This window comes from Protopterus annectens, chromosome 1.part0 (assembly GCF_019279795.1).
Source record: "Protopterus annectens isolate FY-2018-M chromosome 1.part0, PAN1.0, whole genome shotgun sequence".
Taxonomy (NCBI): domain Eukaryota; kingdom Metazoa; phylum Chordata; order Ceratodontiformes; family Protopteridae; genus Protopterus; species Protopterus annectens.
Window position 1 is genome coordinate 294,092,713 of NC_056725.1, and position 21,085 is coordinate 294,113,797.

A 21,085-nucleotide genomic window follows, 5' to 3' on the forward strand; every position below is an offset into this window, starting at 1 on the left:
CATTGATCTCTGGTCCACACGGACTGGAGAAACAGTGTAGTAAGATTATGCTAAACCCTTTTCCTTTCTGTGTATTGTATATAGCTCAGATTTATAATGCAGTGGGGTATAGAGTGCAGAAGTTTTTCATCCCAGAAAAAAAGAAAAGTGGGATTTTATGGTAAGGTCCTTTCAATGAAACAGGGCTTACACTCAGTTTAAATGTTATTCAAGAAACTACAACAAAATACCTTTAGGTCAAGAAGTAAAACCCTGAGCTAAGGCACTCGTACCTTTTAACAAATAATAAACAAAGGAATATATTTCTGTAATTGCAGAAAGTATGATCCATTACAAATGCCATAGATGATGTATTATTACTTCTAGTTATTTATCCTGCATTATGGCTCTCTTGGTAGAACAAAAACTATAGAACAACGTATATAATGTTTTGCACTAAGTTACCATGCTTCTTAAGTCCATTCCATTTGTGTAGGAGTACAGGTTTGTTTTTGCACCCACATTTTGTTGTTATACATTGTATAATGTTTCATCATGATACTAAATCCAGAATTCTGTTTTATTAGGAAAAGTAAAAAAGTAATTATGGGTTGAAACTTTTTTCAGTGTTTGATCAAGATGAGCAGACCTCAAAAAAATCGACCAAAATGAAGTAAAAAGGTTGTGCCATTTCTGTCACTTTGTGTTTCTGCTGTGCTGCAAAATATAAAAATAAAATTCAAATAATCATTGTAGAAGTAAAGCAGTATGCGCACATTAGTGTTTATGGTAAATGGGGTGAAATACCCAGGTAATGGGACACTGAAATGGCTGCATGCAGGGAGACTCTGGTGCCATATTTTAGTTGCCTGTTCTTCAGTTTGTGTTTGAAAGTTGGTATCCCACAATTCCATTGGAGTGAGAGGGGTTACATAATTATGTATGCAAATTAGATGTTAATCAGCATACAGATTTGTACCTATTTTTCATGGGCCTTGTCCATATTTTTGATGTTTCCAGGTTGAGAGGTATGCTGTCAAAGCATGATGTACATTAAAAGGGTTATGGAAAGAATCTTAACAATCCAAACTGCTTGACAGTCATAAATGCATATCAATAACAGAATCTCTCCAGTAATCTTAAAGACAACTACGGAATATATCCATAAATACATTATTATTAAAACAGGCTAGCTATCACTTACAGGTTCATGTCCCTTATCTGTGTTATGCATGTACAAGAGTGCATATACAGTCCAATCAATTATATGGAAAACAGCATGTTGGCAGCATAACACAATTGAAGCACACAGACAACACCTACAGACCTCAGGGACCACCCTGATGGGGATGGACATCTCAAATGATCTCTCAGGCTATCTCCCTGAATGAATCACACATAGCCTGTGCCATGTCCTGAAAGAAATTCCCCATCATGTCCCTCATCTGGGTTCAAAACACATTGGTCACCAGCTCCAGGATCTGCTCCCGATAATCATCTCTCTCTTGTTCCTGGCATCATCTCCTCCAGGGTACACCAGACATAATGGTCTGTGCAGGTGTGGGTCCAGCTTTCTCACGATCCTCCAATTGTGTTATGCTGCAACATGGTGATTGCCATTTTATTTATTGCACTGTATATCCATTCTTGTGCATGCATACCATGCATCTATCATGCATATGTGTTATTGCTGTGTCAGTTCATTATGGCGTGTTTGTTGTATGTAGCATTTCCACATCCATTATGTAATGGCATCAGTTTACTTTGGTTTCAATGCATGCATGACACACATTTACACATTACACTTTCTTCCCACATTCAGTTGTCTATGCATTGTGGCAGTCAACCTGCAGCTATTGCTGAAAGAAGTAGCTGTAAACATGTGTGTTACTGGGGTGACTGACCAACAACATATGTTGTCCATACTCTATCACTAACAGTGTGATATGCCTTGGATTTGTGTTTTGCCATATCAAGTATGTGCAACATACAGGCATGTCATTCCACATGTGTTTTAGATGACCGTTGTCATGGTGTCTCTCTGTCAGGATGTGGTGTCGTGTGTCATGGACTGGCACTACTGTTGCTATATGGGATCATATGTGCAGTTCTCCATTTCTGTCTGCAGAAAAACAGCAATGTAGCATTAATCTGTACACACTGTGTATTCTTTTACAGTTCATTATGCCATGTATGTTGTATGTAGCATTTCCACATCCATTATGTACTGATATCAGTTTATGCCTTCCCACATAGCTGTACACATTAATTGAATTTGTGTGTGCACATAGGCCGATACATACTGACACCCAAATGTACCTTTGATGTGAGCATTCACTGAATTAATACTGATGTGCTATAATTATGCTTACAGGAGTGTCCACTATGCATAATGAGCAGGGTCGTTGACATACACCTATTTGACATTTGCATGACTGTATATGAGTATGTGCTTGTAATTCTTAGCTTGTTTACTTATGCATGTTGATGTGACATGATTGCAGAACATTACTGTGTATGTGTGTTTTATACATATCCAGTTCTGTCGACATCAGCAATCAATCTATCCATTTGACATGCTTTTTCCATTTGGTTAAATGTATTATGTTGCTTTTGAAGCATCCTGTGTGCTCTTCACCTGAACAGCCATATGTTCTGGATTATGCGGGACGTGTTGCATTCAGCCCCTAATGAGCATACTGTTCCACTGTTCCACATTGAACAGCTTAGGCTTCGCTACACGAGTTTTGTTTGGTTAGTATATCACAATTATTGCCAATTGGCATCGCAGTATACAGACCATTCAAATAATTGCTCTGCTGTTCGATGTTGAACAGCACTGGCTGTGCTGCAAGGTTTTAGATTGACTCGTATACTGAAATTACAGCCAATCGCAATCACAGTATATGAGCCAATCAACTAAGTGTCCCTGAGGATGGGAGCCAATGACAACTCTCAAATACTTATCCAATCACGCACCGGCAATGGTTTTCCCTCCATAAAATTGCCTTCAAAAAGGCCTTCAGGATGCAGTCAGGATTCAGAAAGTATCCTTCTTGGAGAATCCGAAACTTTCTGTTCGTGCCATGGATCCTTGGAAGAGAAGCCAGGAAGCACTCTTGAAGTCTGGTGTATGAAAGAACAGGACAGCACCAAATGGGAGTCTACAGCCCTTCAGGAAGCTGACGAGCTGAGGATTGAGCGTGCATCTGTTCCAAAAGGCTGAGGTTTATTTTTGCTGGAGCCTGGAGGTCATGTGGTGGAACTTGGAGGAAGTTTGCTTTTGTTGTGGACTGAGGGAGCTGCAGCTGCTTACTGTGCAGAGGTAAGTGCATGTTAGAAATGTATGTAGGTGTGTGTGTGTGTGTGTGTGTGTGTTAGAAATAATGCTGGTGGGTATGCAGGCTGTGTGTGTGTGTGTGTGTGTGTGTGTGTTAGAAATAATGCTGGTGGATATGCAGGCTGTGTGTGTGTGTTAGAAGTAATGCTGGTAGGTATGCAGGCTGTGTGTGTGCATTAGAAATAATGCTGGTGGGTATGCAGGCTGTGTGTGTGTTAGAAATAATGCTGGTGTGTGTGTGTGTGTGTGTGTGTGTGTGTGTGTGTGTGTGTGTGTGTGTGTGTGTGTGTGTGTGTGTGTGTGTGTGTGTGTCTGTCTGTCTGTGTGTGTGTGTGTGTGTGTGTGTGTGTGTGTGTGTGTGTTAGAAATAATGCTGGTGGGTATGCAGGCTGTGTGTGTGTGTGCGTGTGTGTGTGTGTGTGTGTGTGTGTGTGTGTGTGTTGGTCATAACATAGATATGCTGACATGATATACTTATCAGTTAACTTGGCATTAAAAAAAAATTAAAAAATGTTATAATGCATTGTGATACATGGAAGTTTGTATTGCACAGACGATAAAGATTATTTTCTCTTAGTCCTTTGCTTAACGTTAAAATTGACAAGCCGCAATATTTAAGTTTTCTTAGTTATAAACTGTGTAGTGTGACACGCAATGAGTGTCTTTGTCATTTAGAAAATGCATGTACAAGTCTTGTTCTAACAGCTTTGTCATTTAGAAAATGCATGTACAAGTCTTGTTCTAACAGCTATCTATCTTTATAAGAGCAATACTTAAAATGTTTATATATTTGCTGGGTTTGCTGTATATTTCTTGGTTTACTGCTGATAAAATTTCAGTTTATCAGGAAAATTAATGGCTGTATAGTTTACCATTACTGTATGTTGAGGCATTTGAGTTTCAGAATACATATCCTTTAGAAATTGCAAGTACAAATCCTATTCTAACAGCTTTCAATGTTTATAAGAGTAATACTTAAAATGTATCCCTGTAGCTAGGTCTCTGCTCTATTTTTTGGTTTGTTGCTCATAAAATGTGTTTGCCTGGGAAATGATGCTATGTTCGTTTAACATCACTGTAGGTTAAGAAACATTTTGGTTTCAGATTTCATATTCTTTAAACATACATATACAAAAGTCCTGTTCTAACAGCTTTCCAAGTTTAAGAGCAATATTTAACATGTATCCCTATTAGCCAGGTTTTTGTTTTATATTTTTTTGGTTTGTTGTTCATAACAGTTCTGTTTGTCTGGGAAATTATGCTGCCTAGTTTAACGTCACTATATTGAGGCATTTGAGTTTCAGCTTTCATATCCTTTAGAAAATGCATATACACAAGTCCTGTTGTAACAGCTTTCCAGGTTTATAAGAGCAATATTTATGTGTCCCTCTTTGTGCCTTTGTCCCCAAAGTATAAAACTTTTTACATATTTCTTGTCCTAACAGGTTGAGAGGTAGGGTTTATTTTGCTTGTTGTACTGGTTTTACAATGCGTGCTCATAACAGCAAGGCCTAAGACCCTCTGCTTTTTTGTCTTGTCAGATGTTTGCACAGCAATTGATGTAACAATTGATGTAACAATTGATGTAACAATGCTCCTGATGGTTGTTTGGGTTAGTATTGCCTTGTCCTCGGAGTACATCTGTTTTACTGTACAGGCGTGATAATTTTTATGAAGGGCGTTACAAAAATGGTTATAGGTATCTGTGTTTGCTTTGCAATATTACTAAAAGTAATGCAGTGTATCTTATGTTCTGTCACCCAGGAATGCAATATGGTCATTTACATGTCGGAAAAGGGCAGCTACTATGGTTTCATTTCATTTTAAGTGCTGAAGACAAACTACCGAACTAGTTTTGATATTTCTAAGAACAACCTGAGCACTTATTATGGGTAAAAGTGTTTGATATATTGGCAGGATAAAGTGTTTTGCTATATTGGCAGGGTAGAAGTGCATTACTGCTCGTGCTAGAAATATTTTTATGCAAGACTTTCAAGATTTGTTTTGTTCGTTGTGCACTAGACAATTACAATTGTCTATGCTATTAATGTCTCAGTTTTTGGCACTTACGTATTATTGCCGCCAGATTTGTAAGCCCCAGTACTTCCTGATATTATCACAAACCAACTGTATAGTGAAGTAAAAAGAGGTCTCTGAAGTCCAATCACTTTTTCTATCACTTGCTTCTGAAACACTAACTGGAATAATGGCCAAAGTCCTCGTCCTTGGTAGTGTCCTTTACCGCCGTGGCTTCAGCCAAAATAACATGAGCATGGCAAATAAAGAATGACAGATTCCTACATGTGTTTCACAAAGTGGCAAAACAGTACTTAACCCTTCATAGACCCCTTTTTACTGAAGCAGAAAGTCATTTCGCAATCACATTACTACTTACAGCAGGGTACAAATCTGGTGGCAATTTCATGCAAAATATGATGGGCAGACCTGAATAAATTGTGCCCAATTCGGCAGAGGAAAAACGGCTCATTTCTAAGCCGCTTTGCTTTCTTTGAATGTAGTAACACACATAAAGGTGATCTGATCTCTGCCCTGCACACTCCAATGTCTGTAAATGACAAGCCAGCTTTGGAACGTGTAAGCCCTTCAGCGAAACTTCTAAACTGCTAAGCTGAACGAACACACACACACACACACACACACACACACACGCACGCACGCACACACACACACACACACACACACACGCACACGCACACACACACACACACACACAGACGCACACACATAGAAATATAAGGCCGAGATCTTCCAGTGACAGTGGCAGACATGCACAGTTCAGGTCTTTTCTAAAAAGCCTTGAACAGAAACCCTAAATCACTGCTTCCCAGTACTCTCACTAAAGTAACAGCCTATAGTTCCACTGCAAAGCACAACAGACAGAAAGTGGTAAAGGACCCTACCCGGTAAAACAAAATCTGCCCTTGTTCATCTTTCTACATATCGTTCCCAAAGTGGCAAACAGTAGTTAAGAATTCACACACCCCTTTTTACTCAAGCAGAAGGTTGTTTCATGATAAGATTACCAGTTACAGGAGGTTACAAAATCTGGTTGCAGTAATATGTAAGTACCCAGTTTTCACTAATAGTTTCAGTGTACCTAGGTTTGTCCCTATTTTTAGAGCTATACTGGTGTCTTTTGGAGAAAATGTTATGCATGTGACTTGACAGTTCTACGAAAATGTTTAAAGCACATTCTGTCACTGTCTCAAAATAGTGGTACCAATATCTTGTAGCACATTCATGCCAGTATTACTGTAGCCATTGTATATAATTTTTTGCAGTTAGTGTGCTATTTGGATTTTAAAGTATGACATTGGGATTTCTTGATGCACAAATATTTGGGAAATGTGATTTGTTTTTTGGTGGTTAAAGATGTGAGAGCTTACATTCTTTGGTCATGACTGTTCACAACATGTCTGAAATGTCACATTTTTGTAAGTACTGAGTGCCATACTTCAGCTTTTCAAGGCACCTTTGCCAGGTGCACACCAGGGTGTAGAACAGGACTAAAACACTTCTGAAGTGGTGAAAGTAGCATTGTCATGATGTAGTGTATGTATGTCATGGTACAGTTTGAAGTGTTTAGCAAGTAGATTACGCTGGGTTTCTTTATCCTTAACATGAATTTTGAGATCAAGAGTGTCTTGGTCATACTGAAAATGTCAGTTTGCAATGAAGCTCTACCTTCTTTAACACTGGTTAGGTGGGCAAATAAGCACAGAGGATTGCAAGTGTCATTGTCGAAGCAAGGGAGTGAGTAGAGTGATTATGCAGGCCTTTATAGTTAGCAAAAGGAGCAGAGATGAGCAGGAAAAGGTGCAAAGACCAGAAATTTCCATTGATGTGGGTAGGTTGTGGGCCTGTTGCCCCATATCTTAGATGTTCAGGAGATTATTCTTTTTCATCTGCAGTATAGCCCCATTTCATTCTTTGTCCAGTAACACCACTGTTTCACAAACCTAGATACAGACTGCCCAGATTACGATGAGGACAGGGATATGGCTATAGATAACACTCCAAAGAAGTGAAGATACACAATTTTTCAGCCAAGTTGGGCAAGTGCCTTTGATTGGCTTTCTGTGAGTCAGTGCGAAATGAAATATGCTTTCTGCAAGACCTGTAGCACAGACTTCACAATCCATCATGGTGGCCAAGATGATCTGCAACAACATGCCAGTAGCGAGAAACACAGGCAGAGTTGCAAGAATGCAGCTAGAAGGACAATGGCAGACTTCTTTGGACCTCAGTGTTTAGTAAGTACAAAGGTGGTTGAGGCAGAGGTTGGTTTTGTCTCTCTCTTTGCTAAACACACCTTATCATTTAGAGCAGGAAAACACATCCTGAAATTTATAAAGAAGCATGGAGAGGATCAAGATGTTCTCAAGAAAATGACATGTGGACCAATAAAGGCAGCATGCATTGCATGGGATGTTCTGGGGCCTCATTACCAGAATGATGCTGCAGCAGCCTGCCAGAAATCACCATTCTGTGTGTATATGGACCAATGCACAGACATGGGAGATGACAAACTGTTACTGATCCTTGTTGGTTACCTTGATGAAAAGGCAAATGTGATAAGGTTCCTTCATATGACCAAATGTGTGTCAGGAACTGGACAAGCATTGTTTGATGCTTTAATGTCCACTCTGATACACTTTAACATTCCAGTTTCCAACATTGTGTGCTTTTCTTCAGACAATGCTGCCTCAATGATTGGGAAACACAATTCTGTGTTATCTCATTTAAAGGAGGTGAAGTCCACCATTGTAAATGTGGGGTGTCTGTGCCACCTGGCAGATCTATGTAGCAAGGCTGGTGTAAAAGCACTACAGTCACTAGTTGAAGAACTTATATCGGATGTGCACTGTAATTTCAGTTCTAGTGCACAAAGACAACAAAAACTGCAAGAATTTGCTTTATTCACAGACACTGACCCCCTCAAGATTATTAGACATGCACCTGCTAGATGACTGAGTCTAAGGAAGGTAATTAACATAACCTTGGCCTTGTGGCGAGCTCTGAATTTGTACTTTTTGTCTGCAGAGCCACGGTCTACTAAGATTGACTTGATCTCTAAACACCTACAGAGTTGCATATGATTTTTCTGTTTCTTAAGTATGCCCTGGAACCCTTATTGGAGTTCAACATCCAGCTTCAGAGCCGAGAAAGTCAGCTACTGACACTGCATGCCGCTGTGCATAAACTCCTGCAGCAGTATGCTGGCAGACTCCTCAGACCTGCAGCTGCTGTCAGACTAGTCAAACAAGGTGATGGCTCAGTGTTGACTGACAGTACCCTTTTCTGCCAAACAGTGAGCTGCGTATTGGCTATGAAGTTAAACAGTAAATGAGTAGCCATGAGGATGATATTGCTGGCACAGTTATTGAATTTAACTTTTATAAAAAGTTACAGTGTTCTATGCTGAAGTGCTGCAGAAAATGCTTTAAAAGTTTCCCATACAAGATCACTTAATTAAAGATGCTGCAGTCCTTATTAATCCTGCCAAAAAATTGAATATTTCTTCAGGACTTATCAGGAATGTAGGGAACCTGACCGGTCCAGTGGATGGGTGCCACTCATGCGTGTCCAAGTACTGGGGACACCTTCTGAGGGACCTCTTCATTGATGGGAAACTGACAGTCATTAAGCAGCTTATGATGACTACACAATGATGCACTGCACAAGCTGAGAGAGCATTTAGCATGGTGCAGAAAATGAAAGCTGAATTGCGACAGCCTCTGCATGTAAAAACATTGAACTCATTATTAGCAGTGAAAATAGATGAAGAACTGGACTGCTGTGATCTTAAGCTGCCAAAACATGTGTTAAATGCTGCTAAGAAAGCCACAGCAGCATACGATAAGTGTACATCTGGTGTATCTAATGTATGATAGTGTATTGTGCAAGAACAGCATCCTAATGGGTCTGTTTAGGGAATTTAAATGTAGCAAGTGGATTAATGACAGTGAGATTTTATTTTTCATTTGTGCAAAAGTGCTGTTTATGTACTTATGGTGTGGTAATGGTATTGCAGCTTGTAAAATAAATGTTTTATATCTGAATCAAGTGTCCTGTATTGAATTTTACAAATGTTCTAGACCCCATAGCAATGGCGTGTTTTGAGCAGTACAAAAATAGGTGTTCCACATTTTGACTGATTGTCACACATTGCTAGGGTTTGTGTTCCACACTGACCTCTTAAAAGGTTGAGACCTATGCTGTTCACATGCATTTGCATTGTCTCAACTTACCTTGTACTACTTTACCCTGATTGGGCTCAGGTTGTCTCCCTTCCTCCCACCTTCATATTTCCCTATTATTTTTTGCAGATATATTTGTTTTGTTAAAACTGCTGACCATTGCCATTTATTAATTTGACACAGTGAACATGTGCCAACTGTATACCCATTGTACAATGCAGGACATGTGCACACACGTTGCTGGCTAATGCTTGCAATATGTCGTCCTTCTCATTATACTTGTGTGTCACCCAGTGTAGCTTTTTCACATCCACATACACAACCTGCTGTATTTATTATGTTGTACTGTTACATTTTTGACCATGTTATTACATGTCATTGCATGTATCTTGACCTTGATTTCGTGTACATTCCATTTATGCCACTGGCAGACATACATACACATCTACACCTATGTGCTGCCTATGACATGGCATATGTGTGTAACATATACACATTCCAGTACCCATTTGTTTAGGTTGTATACAGCTACTTGTGTATGTAGCAGTCTTTGTTGCTGTTCTGCAGTACTTCTGTTAGGCACTCTGCTTGGTTGTTTTCCTTTCACATACATGGCTGTCGGTTTGGTTCTGTCCTCTGGTTATCTGTCATTGCTAGCTCTGCATTTGTTCATCTGTGATGTTGCTTGGCTTACAGCTGCACTGCTGACAGTCTAATTGGATATGTGTATATGTATCCAATGTGTACTGTGATCCTATCTTATTACCCTGGAGCACATATCTACCATTGTTCATACACATTCAGGTGTGACTGCTACACACTTTGTGACATGTTGTAATGTGATAGTGCAGAGGTAGAGATGTTTTTCTGCATTTCACCATGACTGGTATGTATCCCCACCCTGTTTGACAACTTCCCATTGCCCCTGTTGTGCAGTGAGTCATCTCTGTATAACATGTCCATCCTAACTGTTTTTTCCAACCTTTATCTGTCTTGTGTTGTGCTATTTTTTCTATTGCTATACCTGCTGTGATGACCTTCTCCTATGCTCGCCTTCTATTCTTAAAAATAAAAGGGGAGGAGGCTATTCCCACCAAAAAAATGCCCATGTCCCTGTGACTTTCTGTAAGATGTTCCTATTCTAACTTCCCTGTTGTGTGTCCCTCTCCTTCACGCATACCCATATCTTGTTTTCTGTCTCCCACTTTCCTTGGGTGTGTGTGTTACTTGTGTTCCCCACACAAGTCCCAGACTCATTCTTAGCAAATGGTGATGCGGCCATGATTGCCCTTCACCTTTAATTTTTTATTAGAAAATGCACAGATTCTATCAGAATCTGTAAGTCTAAGTTGACATATTTTATTAATATATTCATTATGGAGATATCCCATAGTTGTCCCTTCGCTTAATGTAAAGAGTGCTGTCAATATATTATCTATATTACAAATGGCATTGCAGCTTTGAAGTACATTTTTATGTTAGTGGATGAAGTATGGAAATATCTTTCGTAGTAGATGTTTTTGTGTCTATTCCTAAAAATTTATGTTACGAATGTCACATGGCTTACATTGGGGCATTTGACATTTTTTAATCTTCTTTTTTTTCTTTTTTCTTTTATCATAAAGTTGTCAGTTACATTCCATAGTTGTATTTAACCTTACCGTACACACACACATACACACAAACACACACACACACACACACACACACGTATATATTACTGAAAACTCATTTCACTGAATCTCATTCCACTGAACTGCAGTTAGTATATACGGCACTGTCTAGAGTAATGTAAGGGAAGTTAAAGGTATATGCCCTTTTCCCCACTGTAGTGTGATCCTAGAGTTAGTATATATAGTTAGGGGGTGTGCCCCCCCCCACCTTATTTGTTTTATATTGTATTTTACCAAAAACTTCAAAACAATACATTTTACAAAATAGGCACACACAGTTACAACACCAATGACTAACTCTCTCCAGAACACAATATATATTCAAACTAAGTGGTGTGCCCCCCACACCACCCCTAAATATATATACTAACTCCAGGATGTCACTTCTGTGGGGAAAAGGGCATATACCTTTTACTTGCCTTACAGTACTCTACACAGTGCCATATATACTGACTGCAGTTCAGTGAAATGAAATGAAAACTTTATGTAAGAAGTTCTGGACATTGCAAAAGTATATGATAAAAGAGGTTTATGGACTGATGGGTGGGATTGTAATATTATGTTAAACACAGAAAGAGAAAAAATATATACATATACCAAGCATGGTAAATGTGGAGGAGAATAGGGATGTTGTAAAATAATGAGGACAACACAAAACATTTATTTTTTGTGGAAAAGAAGGGCATTTGATAAACAACTGTGACAAAAGAAAATGTTATATTTGAGGAGAAATGGGACACGATGCAAAAATATGAGCTGAAATGTTATATATGTAACAAAAATTGGTTATTTATGGATGGATTGTAAAAATGAAAGTAAGAGTAAGGAAAAAGAAAAAGAAAGATGAGAAAATGAACAAAGAGAAGAAATTCTTAAAATAGTAAAAATAGAAGAAAAATTAGATGAGAAAAAATAATAAAGAGGACATAGAAGATGGCTCTGAAATTGGTATAAGGGAAAAAGACAGAAAATGAAAATTTGAAGGGACAAGTACAACAGAAAAAAGTAAATGGATGAAAAAGAACTTATAAAGTTAACGGCTGAGAGCTGTTATAATGGTTAAGGTGTTTGACTCACAAACTTAGGGAACAGTGTTTGATTCTCACCGTTGGGAGAGAAATTGACTAGGCTTACAATGGCCCATTTAGGTAGCCAGCTTAGTAATTAGCCATGAAACAAAGGGAAAATGAAAATTTTAGAGTGATTTCTGTAAATGCGAATAGTATTAAGAATATAGTAAGAAGAATAGGGATTTTGGAATGGTGTGATACATGTGATGCAGATGCAATTATATTAATAGATAGAAGATTTTTAGCAAATGAAGAAAGAGTACAAACAAAGAAACTATGGGGATGAAAGATAATCTGGAATTTGGGAAATGAGACATGTCCGGAAAATATGCCAGGTAAAAAGAAAAGTGATAGAATATGTTTACATTGTCAAAGAGAAACAACTAAACATATGTTTTTGAAATGTAAAATAATTGTGGGGGAAACTATTTTTCGAAGATATAAAAGAAATGGATAAAATAAACATAGATATAATTAAATATATTATGTGAAAAGAGGTAAAGAATATGTTAAAAAAGAATAAAGAGTTGTTTTATGTCATATGGGTTATATGGAATGAAAGAATAAATTAAAGAATAAATTAAATTATGTTTAATAGTAAATGAATTTTAGCAGCAGTATTAAGTAAAATCAGACTGTGGTTATGGAAAACGAATAGGGGTCTAATAGGGATGAAAGTTTAGTATGGTTGTAAGGAACATTATGAATATGTGTAAATAATATTTGTATATCTACAATATATATTTGTACATTTGTAAATCCATTTAAGCAGATGGGGCCTTGGTTCAACATTCTATCTGAAGGATGACAAACTCAGGAGAGTAGCACCGAATTATGCTGCACTGCAGTATCAGTATTTGATCAACCTGATATGGGAATTGAACATACAACCTTCTATACTAAAGGCAAGCATGCTGCCTGTTGTATCACCGACACTGTCATCTATGAAATGTGTTTATGTAAAATAAAAAATGTGTTTATGTTTCTTATCACAATGTAATTAAGAAATAATAATGTGGTGTCAAAGATGGCCCAACATTAATTTTTGCTAGAGCACTTTCAGTGTTAACTCACTTGTGCTTATGGTACTATTTTTGTATACTTCCAGTTCACACCCATAGCTCCTTATGACATATAGACATTTTTTTGTGTCTGCCATCTTTAACTAAGTGACTTATCAGCTAATAATAGGCAGTATAAGAAATGGCAAGGAGTTATTAACAAAATAACACTGAGATTGTTAAATGCAATGTCCTGCAGTAGAGAAATGAATCACTGTTGTCACTTATTATTCATATTTATGCTCATATTTTCATAATGGTGAGCCCTACATGTTATTGAAAGATGATATGTCATGGTGGGAGACAGGAAACGTCATTGTCAATGTCTATTTATATCACAGTATACTGGAGATATGATTAATTATTTGGTAGTAATTATGAAAATAAGCAATATCTGTACTCGATACTTCAAAAAATAAGTGACTTGCAAACTGTTGCATGACATCAGGTGCAACTTTAGATATTGTTGAAGAAAACAAGCTTTGATAGTTGCACCGTAAGCTGCTCATTTTGAGTGATATTCAGTGTTATTTATATTGCTAATTATAGAATTAAGCATATGTTTTCATATTTATTTAAATATTTCAATAAGCATGCACTCAGAGGAATTTCTTGTTGTCATGTAAAAGATTATGTCTGATTAACAAAAATGTTCTTATAATACATGTCTGGGTTGCAGAGTTTACAAGATATGACATTTTGTTTCTGAAAGTGGGTCCGTGTGGAATATAATATAACATTTATTGAAAAAGTATGAATGCACCATTATTACTGTAAAGTAAATCTCTTACTGATAACATTGCTATCTGTTCTGCCTTAATAGCATTTATCATTCATAAAATACTTACATTTGTTAATTTTATGCTTTTTAAGTTTATTTTTCAGAAAATATCTGGAATGCAAGATGTGTTAGCCTGCTAGAGTTATGACATTCCACACCACAAAAGTATTAATGAGTTAATTATTATATCCATTATACTTTGACAAATATTGCCTTCACGGAGTCAGTAACTCTGTCAGTTTTTTAGGTAGTAGGAAAATTGGGTGATTTGTTGATCCTAGTCTAATATCCCTGAAGGAAAATGACCAAATGTCTGTTCTGGTGAAAACAGTCCTTTTGCATTAAAGTTCCTGCAAAAGAAACATTTCTTCTTGACACAATGACACTGGAGATTGCTGTTGAATATAATAGTTGTGTGGTGTGTGTTGCATTTCACATGAGTAGAGCAGGGCCTGTGGGTTGCTTTCCATTCCTCATAGAAAACACAGCATAAGGTTTTCCATAAAGTTTGCAGAAAGATTGGTTATGTTTATGGGGGTATACTTTATTATACAACAACCCCCCATTAATATTCCAAAACGTGCACGCTGATTGGTCAGCGTACACATTGTAAATCAGAGTTATAGTAATGGAAAAAGGTCCAGTCGCCCAGAGTTTTTCCATTAGTATAACTCTTTTTTTTTTACAGCAACGGAGAACACAAGATCTCCGTTGCTGTTTAGACACTGTCTCGCTATGTTAAAGTAGTTTAACATAGCTAGACAGCATTAAAAAAAGTAAGGGAGATCTTACTATCTCCGTTGCTTTTTTTAAAGGTGTCTCGCTATGTTAAATGGGTTTAACATAGTGAGACAGCTTTACAAAAAGCAACGGAGATTCTCCGTTGCTTTTTTAAAGCTGTCTCGCTATGTTAAACTCCTTTAACATAGCGGGGCACCTTGTAAAAAGCAACGGAGATCTTGCTTTCTCCGTTGATTTTTTCAAAACTGTCTCGCTATGTTAAATGCTGTCTCGATATGTTAAACTCGTTTAACATAACAAGACAGGTTGCAAAAAGCAAGGGAGATCTTACTTTCTCCATTGCTTCCACCCACAGCTCTGATGTACTGCGTAAGCATACGCATGTGCAGTACATCAGAACTGCCGCAGAATACCACACAGCTGCGGAAGGTCAGCAAGGAGGCATTATACAATGCCATTATTTAAGAAAAATAATTTTTTTTTTCTTAAATAATGTCATTGTATAATAGCAATAACCCACTTCTGGGTGTCGGTAATGCTGGATTTACCCACAGTTGTCTTTGTTTGGCCACTCAGGCCCTTGTGACCAAACCACACCAACCGTGGGTAAATCCAGCTATTACCCACACCCAGGCGTGGGTTATTGCTATAATATATAATGAAAACTCATAATCAGGAGCATTATTCTCACAAAACAAAAATAACGAAACTAAAAATATCGACACACGTACTTTTTCCCAGGGCAAGTAAACACTTGCCCAGATTTGCTTTATTTATTTAACATTTGTTTACCGGGAAAGTCCAACTTGGAACAAAGTTAATTTTCAGCGGAGGCCCTAGGAGAAACACTCCAAATGCATGTTTTTGTAATGTGGGAGGAAACCGGAGTACCTAGAGAAAACCCAGACAAAACAGGGAGGACTTGTAGATTCCACACAGAAGGCACCCCAGACAAGAATTGAACCAGAGAACCTCTTGCTGTGAGGTGACAATGCTACTGCTGCACCACTGCATTGTCCTGCATAAAACACATTGTACCATCTGAAACCCACCTAACTATATATACCAACTCCAGGATTGCAGTACAGTGGGAGAAAGGGCATATTTCCCCAGATTGGGCAAGTGTTTACTTGCCCTAGGAAAAGTACGTGGTTTGGGATTTTTAGTTTTGTTATTTTCTTCTCGCGAAAATAACGTTCATGATTATGGGTTTTCGTTATATCAAAGTAGACTCATTTATGGATATCCATTTGATTTACAACTTTGTCATAATTCTTAGTAGGGCTAATTAACAAAATCTGACCAGTGACTAAAGGATAAGATAAAAGTATGATAACAAGCTGATTAACATCATATGTACTCACTCAGATAGAAAGTCTCTACAGTGATCATTGTTTTATGCCATTGCTCCACTGCAACATATGATGCTGCAACATTATTTGATAGTCAGCCATCCCTGGAGACAGAACTGCGTCATCTCTAAGTACTGTTGTCATGTGACAAATCATGCCAATCTACCACAGAAACTATACTAAACTCCAGGTGATAAGTGAAGTTTAGAACAGACGAAGTTGTCACGGGACGACCTTGGATGGGTAAAGTGGGGGGGTTGGTATTAGGTTGATAGGTGGGTTAGGTCTGTGTGGGTAGGGAGTGGGTAGGAAAGAGTTAATAAAGGTGGGAGCTGAGAAGATGTGAGGTAAGGATAAGGGGTGTGTCTTCAGGGTTTTTTGTAGGGGAAGTTCGTATGAGTAAGCACAATCTGGTGTGGTCTCGTGTAGCAGGATCACGTCCCAGATGACCTGAGGTTGTGAGTAAGGTAGGCCTTGGGTATTTAGAAGACTTACAGTGAATACAGTTTCTGTGCTATAAGGTGGGTAGACTGGTGGATTTTTTTTTAAATATCTCATGCATACAGTGGGGTTGGTGATTAATAAATTGGAGTGGGGGCTGTGATTATATTATAGAAAGATATATTATACCTTGAATAATACATGGGGAGAATACAATGGAAGGATGCAGTCAGTCAGTCACAGCCTTGTGGTTCTTGTGGGGGGCAGGTATGTCAGTATAGCCTTGTTGTAGGTAAGGGTTTGTTTCTTTTCCCATGGTCTGTAATAGTGGACTTTGGTGCCGTTTCATTATCTCGTGGGGTATGTGGTAGTTGTGGTGTCGGATGGAGGTGTGTAGCCTGGCCTTGGGTGTTGCTGGTGTCGTGCTGGTGCTGGATTGTCAGAGTTCCTATCTGGTGTGGTAAGATAATATTGGAAGGGAGGAGGCATGCTTGCCGTAGATTTGGCTTATACTGTGCCGTGGTAGTTGGTGGGAGCTGGTTGTTTTGTTAGTTCAGTTGTTCCATATAATACTGGTTATGTCCTTTTGTGGTGTTGGGGGTGGTTAGTGGTGAGTCGGGGGCTGACAGGGGCCCGTTAATGGTTGGTTTGCGCATGCACAGTGTCACCAGCATGGACCTGTGGGATAAATAAAAAAAAAATTCCAAGTTAGCCTCTGCATCTTAATTCATTACTTTCTCTTGTGAGAGGAAGGAAACAGGTACTGGAGTTTTAAACCATTTATTTTTCCTTTTGTCTTATGCTAAATGTATTACTTATTTATAAAGGAATCAATTAGATGGTAATGTTACAGTTTCTCAATATGCAGGCAACATTTAGTTCCGGCAAAGTGAATCGTGTTTTAACATTCATTTCTTTTTGGGTTGTCATTCTCTTCATACCTGCCAACCTCGTAGCACACAAAAAAAAAAAAAAATCTGGACAAAGCCAAAAGTCATGGGGGGGGGGTCAAAGGTCCCAAAATAAGAACAAATTTTAAATATTGGTTTTATAAACTTAGTTGTTGGAAGAAAAGGTGTTGTGCTAGTATACATTTTTCTGAAGGATGTGAAGTCTGAAAATGAAATATCTACAATTGTTTAATGACTGTAATCCTCAGTGATTTGTCAGAAATCCACAGATTTTATCAGAAACAGACTACAACTGTCAAGCAAAAATCTTTAAGACAAAGTCATGTGATTCTCATATGTATTGCTTATACTTGCCCAAATAATATTTCCTATGTAAAACTGAAGAGATGGCTGGATGATGCGGCGTTTAGAAAGCATTTAGGTATGTAGCTGCAACACTTTTGGGGGGGGGTTGCTGCCTTTCCCGTATTAATGTATAAAGACAGTAGTTTCCCCCATGCATTTTTAGCAGATTCCAAAGCAGTTTAATATTAAAAGGAAGCCGTGCTTTGGCAGCTCCTCTTGTTTGTTACTTTGTGGTATTATATTGCTTTTAACTGTGAAATAAAAGATGTTGTTGGGGTGGGGGGCCTGCCTACGTTATGTACCATTTAACAGAGGTGGTACATTTGACCTGTTTTGATTACCACAGCTCACCCTTTTCGCTGTTAATAAGTTGCTGTATTTGTATTCCCACATGATACCAATCCATAAAAAAGAAGCTATTTACGATAGAAGGCATACGTTTGTCACTGACGCAACCTAATTTAATTGAAATGGCAGAGTACAGGCCGGAGACAGATTTTTACTCTTCTGGTACTAGTGGGGATGTTTCTGAGAAAGCGGAAATGGCAGAATTGCGAATGATGATGACTGTTGAACAGAAGCAAGTGCAGTTCATAGCACAGGTTTTGTTTGACATAATATTTGTTGTGCTTGTAGCATAATAAATGCTATTTTGGGATCATGGTAAGAAAACCGGATGGGCCAATACATTATATAGCCTGTAGATCTTAGCAGATCGAGGACAAATCCAGAAATAGTCAGGATCACTTTTAAAAACGTTTGCACGATTAACTTAGTATGTGACAGACAAAGAGAAAGTAAATTGATCCAGTATAACTGTAATTCTTGTCATTTTAATAAGTATAATTACCTTTTTTTTTTCTTCAAAATTCACTAGTTATAGGAGGGTTTAACGGGGACAGAGCTTAAATTTAAGTAGAAATTGGGTACAGTTGAGAAGTATGCTTTAGCCTAGTTATTTAGCCATAAGGATGACAAGTTACAGATCATATGAAGTTACTAGGCTAATGGCCCTAGGGCCCTTACAAGTGTACAGACTTTTAGCTGAATACCTAGTTTAATTAATTATGTAATTCTGGACTCATGCTAGCAAATCAGTGTCTCCAGAACTGCACAGAATAATCAAGGTATTTTTTTTTTTTTTTTTTTTTTTTTTTTATCGTTAAACTATACATATGCGTTTTAAAGGTGATTTTATTGCTTCTTTGTCTAGGGAGACATTAGAGCAATGATTAATGCAGGTATTTATAGTGGTAAACTGGGGTAGGACATTGGCAGTCCTAATATGGATTTGGCTTAGAACTGTCAACTCATTTTTGCGGGCTGAGAAATATCTTAATGCTACAGCTGGGCATGTGCAGTGATGGCTGGAGGTATTTTATCTGCTACTTCATAAGGAGTGTGAGGCGTCCATGTTGGGGTAGGGGCTAGTCGGTTTGTTCTTTTCTTGAGAGATGCTTAATGTGCTTGCTTCAGCAGCACATATACTAAAATTGGAATGATACAGAGAAAATTATCATGGCCCCTGTGCAAGGATGACACGCAAATTCATGAAGCATTCCATATTTTAATTATACTCATGACATTGCTCAGTAAATAGTACAACTAGGTATGGATGTACTCTTGATAAGATGGATAGCTGCATGGCTGACATATAGGGCATGGCAAGTAGCATACAGTTACTGGATAGGTGAAAGCCTTGGTTTCAATCAGTGTATCCCACAGGGCTTTGTCCTAGCCTTTTGTTTAGATTTCATTTAATTTTCATCTGAGGTGTTCTACAGTCTATATTGGATGGCCTGAAATTGGGTAAGCTGATTACATGTTTTCAGATAAGGTTTGGCTGCAAATTAACATGACTAAATTGACCTTTTGGGCACAGGAGAATAACATGCTGATAAATACACCAAAACTAAGCATATGTGGTTAGATAGACATAAAGGAAGGTGATTAGTTAATACAGCACACAGTAAATGAAACTGCAGACTCATGTAAGGACCGGGGTATGGGTAAATTCAGCTATGAGTTTTTCTAAATATCAACCAACTGGTTATAACATTAGAATGGAGGGGGTGACCAGCCTTTAAAGGCTTTGTCATTGGAAGCTTTCATCAACGAGGTTTCTTAAATGGGATTATGCTTGGACATACTCTGGTAGCCCTCATAATGTATTTTGGGGAGTCATTAGGACAAAAGACGTCAAATTCATGAGCAAGGTGGCACCTAGTATTGTTTATTGTTAAGGGGTTAATGTGTACAGTGCTTATTATGTCTTTTATTTGCAGATGGGATGCATCGAGGACAATCAGTTGGTGGATTGGTAAGCGCTCCTGAGCGGTGTTGGTTTTTAAGCCTAGTTCGGTAAGTATTTAATTTCACATGTCAGATTTGTAGCAGGGTGCTGAAAGGTGACTTCTTTTAATTTACAGGCAGGGTGAAGTAGGCATGGCATTGTTCAAGGGAAGGTGGAGTGGTTATAAAGTGCGGAATTATGGTAACGTGCATTGGATTATCTTTTCGGGGCATGGGAGTGGGGTGTTATGTTTCTGGGTATAGGACTGGATGAATGGTTCAGTGGAGGATGTTGAGGTTTTGTGGGGAGTTTTCTGATTGCATGCTAGCTGGCATACAGACTGCATTGGTAAATTAAATTGCAAGAGAGTACATAGAATTTGTCTTTTTCTACTGCATATGGCAACTGTGAGTTAAACAGCCATTATCACATTTTACGGGGACCTGTGCGGATATTTTTTGCGTTGCTGGTAACATACATGTACAGAAGACTATTAGATTGTTTCATATGGAAATAAGTAGGGGACGCAGGTAAGGTAATTGTCTTTGATTATCCTGCCACAGTAATTACTTGCAACATCTTCAGGGGGTATCATTTTACTTTGGTGCGTATTGTGGGATTGCTTTTGTTGGTGGTTCTTTGTTTGGTTGTGAAAGGAGTTTGTGCAGGTAAAACAAATTTTAAAATATTTTCTAAAATGATGTCTCATCATTTAATGTAGTTATTGGTAAAAGAAATGCAAGAATAATATTGGTGAGTAGTGAAAACAATATTCCTCAGAAAAAGAAATGTTGTTTTATATTTTATTTGCAGTTTATATGATCTAGTTGAGCTGAGGTGAGAGAGATAGGTCAGAGTAATCGGGGGCAGTTCGAGG

The 21,085-nt window shown here is 38.1% G+C and overlaps 1 non-coding gene across 1 annotated transcript; it reads left to right on the plus strand.

The window, feature by feature from the left end:
• The first annotated feature begins 19,378 nt into the window (after positions 1-19,378).
• Positions 19,379-19,485, plus strand: LOC122802198. Its single transcript, XR_006364899.1, has one exon. It is a non-coding gene; the product is annotated as a U6 spliceosomal RNA (small nuclear RNA).
• The last annotated feature ends 1,600 nt before the right edge of the window (positions 19,486-21,085 follow it).